The sequence below is a fragment of the Macaca mulatta genome, chromosome 13 (genome assembly GCF_049350105.2).
Source record: "Macaca mulatta isolate MMU2019108-1 chromosome 13, T2T-MMU8v2.0, whole genome shotgun sequence".
Taxonomy (NCBI): domain Eukaryota; kingdom Metazoa; phylum Chordata; class Mammalia; order Primates; family Cercopithecidae; genus Macaca; species Macaca mulatta.
This window is the reverse complement of record NC_133418.1, coordinates 42,466,632-42,474,398: the sequence shown is the minus strand read 5'-3', so window position 1 is coordinate 42,474,398 and position 7,767 is coordinate 42,466,632. Positions and strand designations below refer to the sequence as shown.

Sequence of the window (7,767 nt, the reverse complement as noted above, 5' to 3'; positions counted from 1 at the left end):
CTTTTTCTCATCCTTTCTCCCCCTCCCATCTTCCCTAAGAACAAAGAGCTTATAAACCAATATATTGGGCAGAGCCCGAGAGCTCTGGGCTGTGAGCAAGCCTCCAATGCTCCAGTCCCCTGTACCCGCCTTTTAAATGCTTATTCTGTCTCTTTCTAACTCCTTTGTCTCTGCCGGACTCAGGGTACCCACTGGGTGGTATGCGGCTGGTTTCCCCAACATGTGGCGCCCAATGTGGGGCTCCCCATAATCTCTACAAATAATCCAGTGAAGAAACGCCAGAGTGTGGAAAGTGGAGGACAACTGATGAAGGACACCCAAGTACTTTCACTTCAGTCTCTACAGGTAAGTAGGGTGTTCAGAGAATTCCAGGGTAACCTCGGGAAAATATGGGTCAGGTTGAAAGTAAGTTTGCTAATTACTTAACTCTGGTATGGCAGTTATTACACCACATGGGTGTAATTGTGAGTACCCAAAATCTCACATCTTTGTTCCAAAAGTATTCTTGGTTCCCGAAATACCGAACCATGAATGTAAAAGATTTGGACAAGGTCGGATCAGACTTACAATGAGAACAACAAAAGGGCCATAATATTCCCTTGTCTGCTTGGTCTGTGTGGTTGGCAATTAAAACAGCACTGGAGCCTCTCCACACTGTGGAGAAGGAGGAGGAGTTTCAGGATGACATAGAAAAGTTTAATAATCAGGAGTCTGATGATCAGCAAAGTGAATCTCACAGTCTAGTTTAAAAAAGATAGAGAAAGGGGAAGTTATAGATGCTAACCTCCAAAAACTTATGAAAGAAACAGTTCCACCTATTGCAGAAACAGTGCCACCTACTGCACCTTTAGGGAAAAGTCCAGAATGGCCACTCCCACCTCAGCCTGATGAATTTTTGGAATGGAAGCCTGAGACACAGCTTGCCGCTTCCATTATTGCATGCTCCACCATTAACTATGGCGAAGGGAAGCTTCAGGCTTGTCCAACAGCCTATTATGGTGAGAGAATGATCCAGGCTTGTCCACCTGTTAATTATGGTGGAGGAATGCTGTGAGCAGGCCCAAATACAAATTGTCATGCAGGGACAATCCAGGCATCCATTTGCCAGACACGAGAAATGGGGGATTTGGATGCTTGGCAGTTTCCAGTAATTATTTTGCCAGTTGAGGAGCCCAGAGAACATGCTCGAGCATGCTGGGAAGGCATTTCCTTTTAAAATATTAATAGATTTAAAACCAGCAATTGGACAATATGGGCCAAATTCTCCTTATGTTGTTCATTCCTTGTTACAATCTTTGGCTTGTAACTGGCATTTAATACCTATGGATTGGGAGTCATTAGCCCAATCCGCCCTGTCCCCCTCTCAATTTCTCCAATTTAAAACCTAGTGGACAGATGAAGCAACAAATCAGGCACGCAGACATGTTCAAGCCCAACCTCCCATTAATATCACATCTGATCAATTGCTTGGAATCGGACAGGCATGGGGTACTGTAAATGAACAGATGGTAATGGGTGATGAGGCTATTGATCAGTTCAGAACTATATGCCTAAGAGCCTGGGAAATATTCATGACCCTGGTACTACTTATCCTTCTTTTAACTCAGTTCAACGGGGTTCAAGGGAGCTTTATGCAGATTTTATCGTCCATTTACAAGACATGGCTCAAAAGGCTATTTCGGATTCTTATGCCAGGAAAGTGATCATTCAGCTGCTTGCTTATGAAAATGCTAATATAGAATGTCAGGCAGCAATTAGACCTATTAAGGGAAAGGCAAATCTAAATGAGAAAAAAATTTAAGTGAATACATTAAAGCCTGTGATGGCATTAGGGGGCACTTATATAAGGCCAGCCTCCTTGCTCAGGCAATGGCTGGACTAAGGGTAACAAAAAACATACGAGTGTTCCATGGATCTTGCTATAATTGTGAACAGATAGGACAAACAAAAAGAGAGTGTACAAAGAGCCAAAAAAGGCAAAACTCGGGAGGAAAAAGCAGGGAACCAGGTACCTGTCCTAGATGTAAAAAAGGAAAACACTGGGATAATCAATGTCATTCAAAGTTTGATAACAACAGATGGCCCTTGCTGGGAAACAGACAAAAGGGCCAGACCCAGGCCCCAATTCAAAGTGGGGCATTCCCAATTCAGGACGGGACATCACCAACTCCAAACGGAGTGTTTCTGGCCCAGTCTCTCCCTGTATAAATATGCAGCAATTGTCCCCCTCCACAACTAAAAGTAGGGTAGTAGATTTATATTGTACCGAAGCCATATCCCTCCTTCTTGGGGAGCATCCTAGGAAGGTCCCAATGGGAGTTTACGGCCCATTGCCAAACAGCACAGTGGGACTTATACTGGGAAAGTCCAACTTAAACTTAAAGGGAATTCAAGTACATACTGGAGTAGTGGACTCTGATTGCAAGGGAGAAATTCAAATTGTTATCTCCTCCACTGTTCCCTGGAGTGCTAATCCAGGTGACAGAATAGCTTAACTGTTGCTTTTACTGTATGTTAAGTTAGAAGAAAGCTCAGAAAAAAAGAACAGGAGATTTGGAAGCACAAGTTCAGCAGGCAAGGCTGCCTATTGGGTAAATCAAGTCTCTGACAATAGACCTATTTGTATGGTCACTATTCAAGGAAAACAATTTGAGGGTCTGGTCTACACAGGAGCAGATGTGTTGATCATAGCTCTTTATCAATGGCCAAAAATCTGGCCTAAACAAAAGGTCCCAGTGGGTCTTTTTGGGGTCAGAACTGCTTCAGAAGTTTTCCAAGGTACTTTTAGCTTACCATGTCTTGGTCCAGAAGAACAGGAAGGCACAATGCAACCTCTAATTATGCCCATTCCTGTTAACTTATTGGGGAGAGATCTGCTTCAGCAATGGGGCACAGAAATTTCAATCCCTTCTCCCTGGTACAGTCAAGTTAGTCAAAAAATAAGGTCAAATATGGGCCATGTTCCTGGAAAAGGCCTAGGAACACAGGAGATCAGCATTTCTGAACCCATACAGGTTACTGCGAAAAATGACCGAAAAGGATTAGGTTACTATTTTGGGGGGCGGTCACTGTTGAGCCTCCAAGTCCTATTCTCTTAAAATGGAAGACCCAAAATCTTGTTTGGGTCCAGCAGTGGCCACTTTCTCAAGAAAAATTGGGGGCCTCACAGGAATTAGTCAAAAAACAATTAAACAAAGGAAACATTGAGCCCACATGTAATCCATGGAATTTGCCGGTGTTTGTAATAAACAAAAAATCTGGCAGATGGCTATCCAACTTATTATTAGCAGATGCTAACCGACTTATGAGCGGTCAATGTAGTCATCCAGCCGAAGAGGGCCCTGAAGCCAGGGCTTCCAACCCCCACCATGATTCCTAGAGACTGGCCATTAATAATTACAGATTTGAAGGATTCCTTTTTTAACATTCCTCCAGCAGTCTGATTTTGAGAAATTTGCTTTTAGTATTCTTGCTATGAACAAGGAACAAGAAGCCAGATAACATTGGAAAGTCCTGCAGGGTATGTTGAATAGTTCTACTATTTGTCAAACTTTTGTGGGGAAAGCTATTCAACCTGTGAGAGATTAGTTTCCCAATTCATATGCCATTCATTATATGGATGACATATTGTATGCAGCAAAAAATTGAGACAAACTTATCCAGTATTATTCATATTTACAGGAGGTGGTAACCAATGCTGGATTGCTCATAGCAACAGATAAAATTCAAATGGCCACTCCTTTCCAATATTTGGGAATGAAGGTTCAGGAAAGGGCAATTAAACCCCAACACGTTCAAATTTGAAAAGACTCTCTGAAAACTTTAAATGATTTTCAAAAATTATTAGGGGATATCAATTGGATTTGACCTACTTTGGGAATCCCTACCTAATCTGTCTAATCTGTTCTCTATGTTAATAGGAGACCCTTCTCTCAATAGTAAATGAGAACTGACTCCTGAGGCTGCCAAAGAATTACAAATAATTGAAGATAAAAACAACAGGCCCAGGTTAATAGAATACACTCAAGTTTGCCATTACAGTTCATTGTGCTCTCTACTCTCCATTCTCCTACAGGGGTTATAGTTCAGAGTGAGGACTTAGTTGAATGGTCTTTTCTGCCTCACAATACTGTTAGAACACTCACAGTATACTTGCATCAGATGGCAATCTTGGTTGGGCAAGCTCACCTTAGAGTTGTTAAACTTTGTCACTCAGATCCAGATAAGATTATAGTTCCAATGAATAAAAATCAGATTTGGCAAGCTTTTGTTAATTTGGTCAATTGGCAAATAAATTTAGCTGGCTTCATTGAAGTTTTTGACAATCATTATCCAGAAAACACAATGTTTCAGTTTTTAAAGCTAACAACATGGGTCTTTCCAAAAATTACCTGTAGTGCTCCATTGGAAGGAGCAGTGACTGTGTTTACAGATGGCTCTAGCAATGGAAAAGCAGCTTATGTAGGACCTAAAAACAGAATTATTCAGACTGCTTTTCAATCGGCACAGAGGGTTGAATTACAGGCAGTTACAGTTGTGTCAGAAGACTTTAAAGAACCTGTAAATTGTCTCTGATTCAGCTTATGTTGTTCAACCCACTCAGTACATAGAAACTGCACTCATTAAATGTCTTGTGGATGAACAACTCTATCAGTTGTTTTCTTCTTTACAAAAGGCAGTGCTTGATCACTGTTTTCCTTTCTATATTATGCATATTTGAGCACACACTAATCTTCCTGGGCCCCTTGTAAGAGCTAACGATCAAGCTGATTTACTAGTTTCCACTGTGCTTTCTAATGCCCAAGATTTTCATTCCCTAACACATGTTAGCACAGCCAGACTTAAACAAACATATAAGATTACTTGAAGACAGGCAAAGGACGTTTTGTAACATTGCCTTCGGTGCCAGGTACTACAACTGCCACATGAAGGGACTGGTGTTAATCCGTGGGGATTAACCCTCAACATGTTGTGGCAAATGGATGTAACCCATGTACCTTCATTTGGGAAACTTTCATATGTCCATGTTACTATAGATACCTTTTCTCATTTTGTATTAGCAACTTGCCAAACAGGTGAGGCAGCTGCTCATATTAAAAGACATTTACTTTCCTGTTTTGCTGCCATGGGCATCCCACAAAAGATTAAAACAGACAATGACCCAGGCTACTGCAGTAAATCTTTACAAGCGTTCCTTTAACAATGGCACACGGAGCACAGTACTGGAATGCCCTATATTTCTCAAGGCCACGCCATTGTTGGACAGGCTAATCAAACCTTAAAAATCTCAATTACAAAAACAAAACACAGAGGGAGGAACCAGAGAATACTGTACTTCCCATATGCAGCTACAATTGGCTCACATCACGTTAAATTTTTTGAATTTGTCTAGAGATCAGGCTACAATGGAAGCAGAGTGGCATTTGACAGGACAAAAAATAAATCCTCATGAAGGAAAACATGTGTGGTAGAAGGACATCAGAAGCAAAACCTGGGAAAAGGGCAAAATCATTACATGGGGTCAAGGGTTTGCTTGTATCTCACCAGAAGGTAATCAGCTTCCTGTCTGGGTACCCACAAGACATCTTAAGCTGTGCCATGAGCCAGAATCCAAGGAAGAGGAAAAGACCTTGGAAAGTCCCTGCACCCCGAGTTCGTTGGATGGCTCAGATGAACATCTCTGTTGAGCAGATGGAAACCAGTAAAACTTTCCAAGCAGCTCCACCAATCTGGGGGCAGATGAAGAGACTAGCTCACATTGCAAAAGAGAACCTGAGGTCTCACCAGTAATCTAATGGTAGCTATGATGGTGGTAATCTCCCTGGCGGTGAGTCTCCCCATAGCTGAGGCAGATCAAAATTATTCTTATTGGGCCTACACTCTATTCCCACCACTGATTAGGCCTGTTGCATGGATAGACACCCTGGTGGAGGTTTTTGTTAACGATAGTGTCTGGAGACCTGGACCAACACATAACTGAGGTCCTACACATCCAGAGGAGAAAGGAATGTTAATGAATGTTTCCATTGGTTATCGCTTTCCTCCCATCTGCCTGGGGCCAGATGCAGGATGTTTAAATTATGATAAACAAAGTTGGATGGTTTATGTCCCTGCACATAATGGATCAGAAGCCTCTATTCATGCAATCAGTGGAAGAATGTTTCAATCTTTGGACACCATTAAGTACCTTGAGCATGGCTATGTTATGATACATTGCCAGATTAATAAATTTAAACCTAATAAGAAGCTCTGCCCTAGGCAGGCCACTAAATGGTCTTGAAAGCTAGAGGTGCTAACCTGGGAAGATTGTATTGCAAACTGCGCTGCTGTACTAGAAAATAATTCCTATGGAATCATCATTGATTGGGCCCCTAGGGGATGCTTTGCAGTAAATTATACTGGACAGCATGAAGATTGTAGAGAGACTCCTTTTGCAATGACTACCCAGATAATGCACCAAAATTGCATAGAAGAATTGAAACAAATTACCCTATTAAGTGGGAGGAAAATGATATGGCTCCTCCAAGCCCAAAAGTGATTGATCCCATTATAAGTCCAGGACACCCAGAATTGTGGAAATTAATGATGACTCAAACCCTGATTCAGATTTGGAAAGGAGAATGTAAAACAGAGACCCAAAAGTTCGATTTGTTGTAGCCATGACCTCTAATTGGATGGGTCCCATCGCAGAGTTGTGTTAAACCTCCTTTTATGTTGGCAGTGGGAAAAATTAATATCCTACCTGACTCTCAAACCATATCATGCCTCAACTATTGTCTTTTTACCTACATTAATTCTACCTTTAATAAAAATAATAGCATTTTACTGATTAGGACCTGAGAAGGAGTTTGGATACCTGTTTCCCTCAATAGACCTTGGGAGGCCTCTCCCTCCATACATATTATCACTGAAGTACTAAAAGGATACTTAATAGATCAGAGATTCATATTTATGTTAATAGCTGTGATCATGGGTCTTATAGATGTCACAGCTACTGCTGCTGCTGCTGTTGTTGCTTTGCACTCTTCTATTCAAACTACAGGCCTTGTGGATACTTGGCAGAAAAATTCTTCTAAGTTTTGGAATTCCCAAAACCAAACAGATCAAAAATTGGCAAATCAAATTAATGACCTCTGTCAAACAGTAATTTGGATGGGAGATCAGATTATGAGCTTGGAGCCTAGAATTCAAATGCAATGTGATTTGAATACTTTGGATTTTTGTATTACTCCTAGCTCTTATAATACTACTGAACACCATTGGGAGACAATCAGACTTCACCTACAAGGAAAAGAAGATAATTTAACACTAGATATTGCTAAACTGAAAAAACAAGTTTTTGAGGCATCTCAGGCTCATCTCACCCTTCTGCCTGGAGCTGATATTCTTGCTGGAGCCACTGATGGGCCTTCTAATACCAATCCTTCAAAGTGGATAAAAACCATAGGTGGATCAACAATTGCAAATTTTATTTCAGTTTGTATCTGTTTATGCTGTTTGTTTTTAGTCTACAGATGCAGATGGTGACTTGAGAGAGAAGCCAGACACCATGAATGAGCCATGATAGCAATGGAGGTTATTAATAATAATAATAATAATAATAAAGACAAAAAGGGGGTCATGTGGGAATGAGAGTTTCTGGGGTGCCAGTTGAGTTGGTCTCCCCTGTGTGAGACATCCATATGAAGCCATGGGCCGCCTCTGAGGATAAAAATCTCCTTATTGTCTTCATGTCTTTATGCCCAGAGAGCATAATCACTCAGCAGC

At 41.3% G+C, this 7,767-nt stretch overlaps 1 long non-coding RNA gene across 1 annotated transcript; it reads left to right on the top strand.

Moving 5' to 3' along the window:
* Positions 1 to 223: 223 nt before the first annotated feature.
* On the top strand, positions 224 to 6,831 carry LOC144333944 (uncharacterized). The gene is made up of 3 exons (XR_013403088.1): positions 224 to 345; positions 5,548 to 5,872; positions 5,997 to 6,831. It is a non-coding gene; the product is annotated as an uncharacterized LOC144333944 (long non-coding RNA).
* Positions 6,832 to 7,767: the final 936 nt, after the last annotated feature.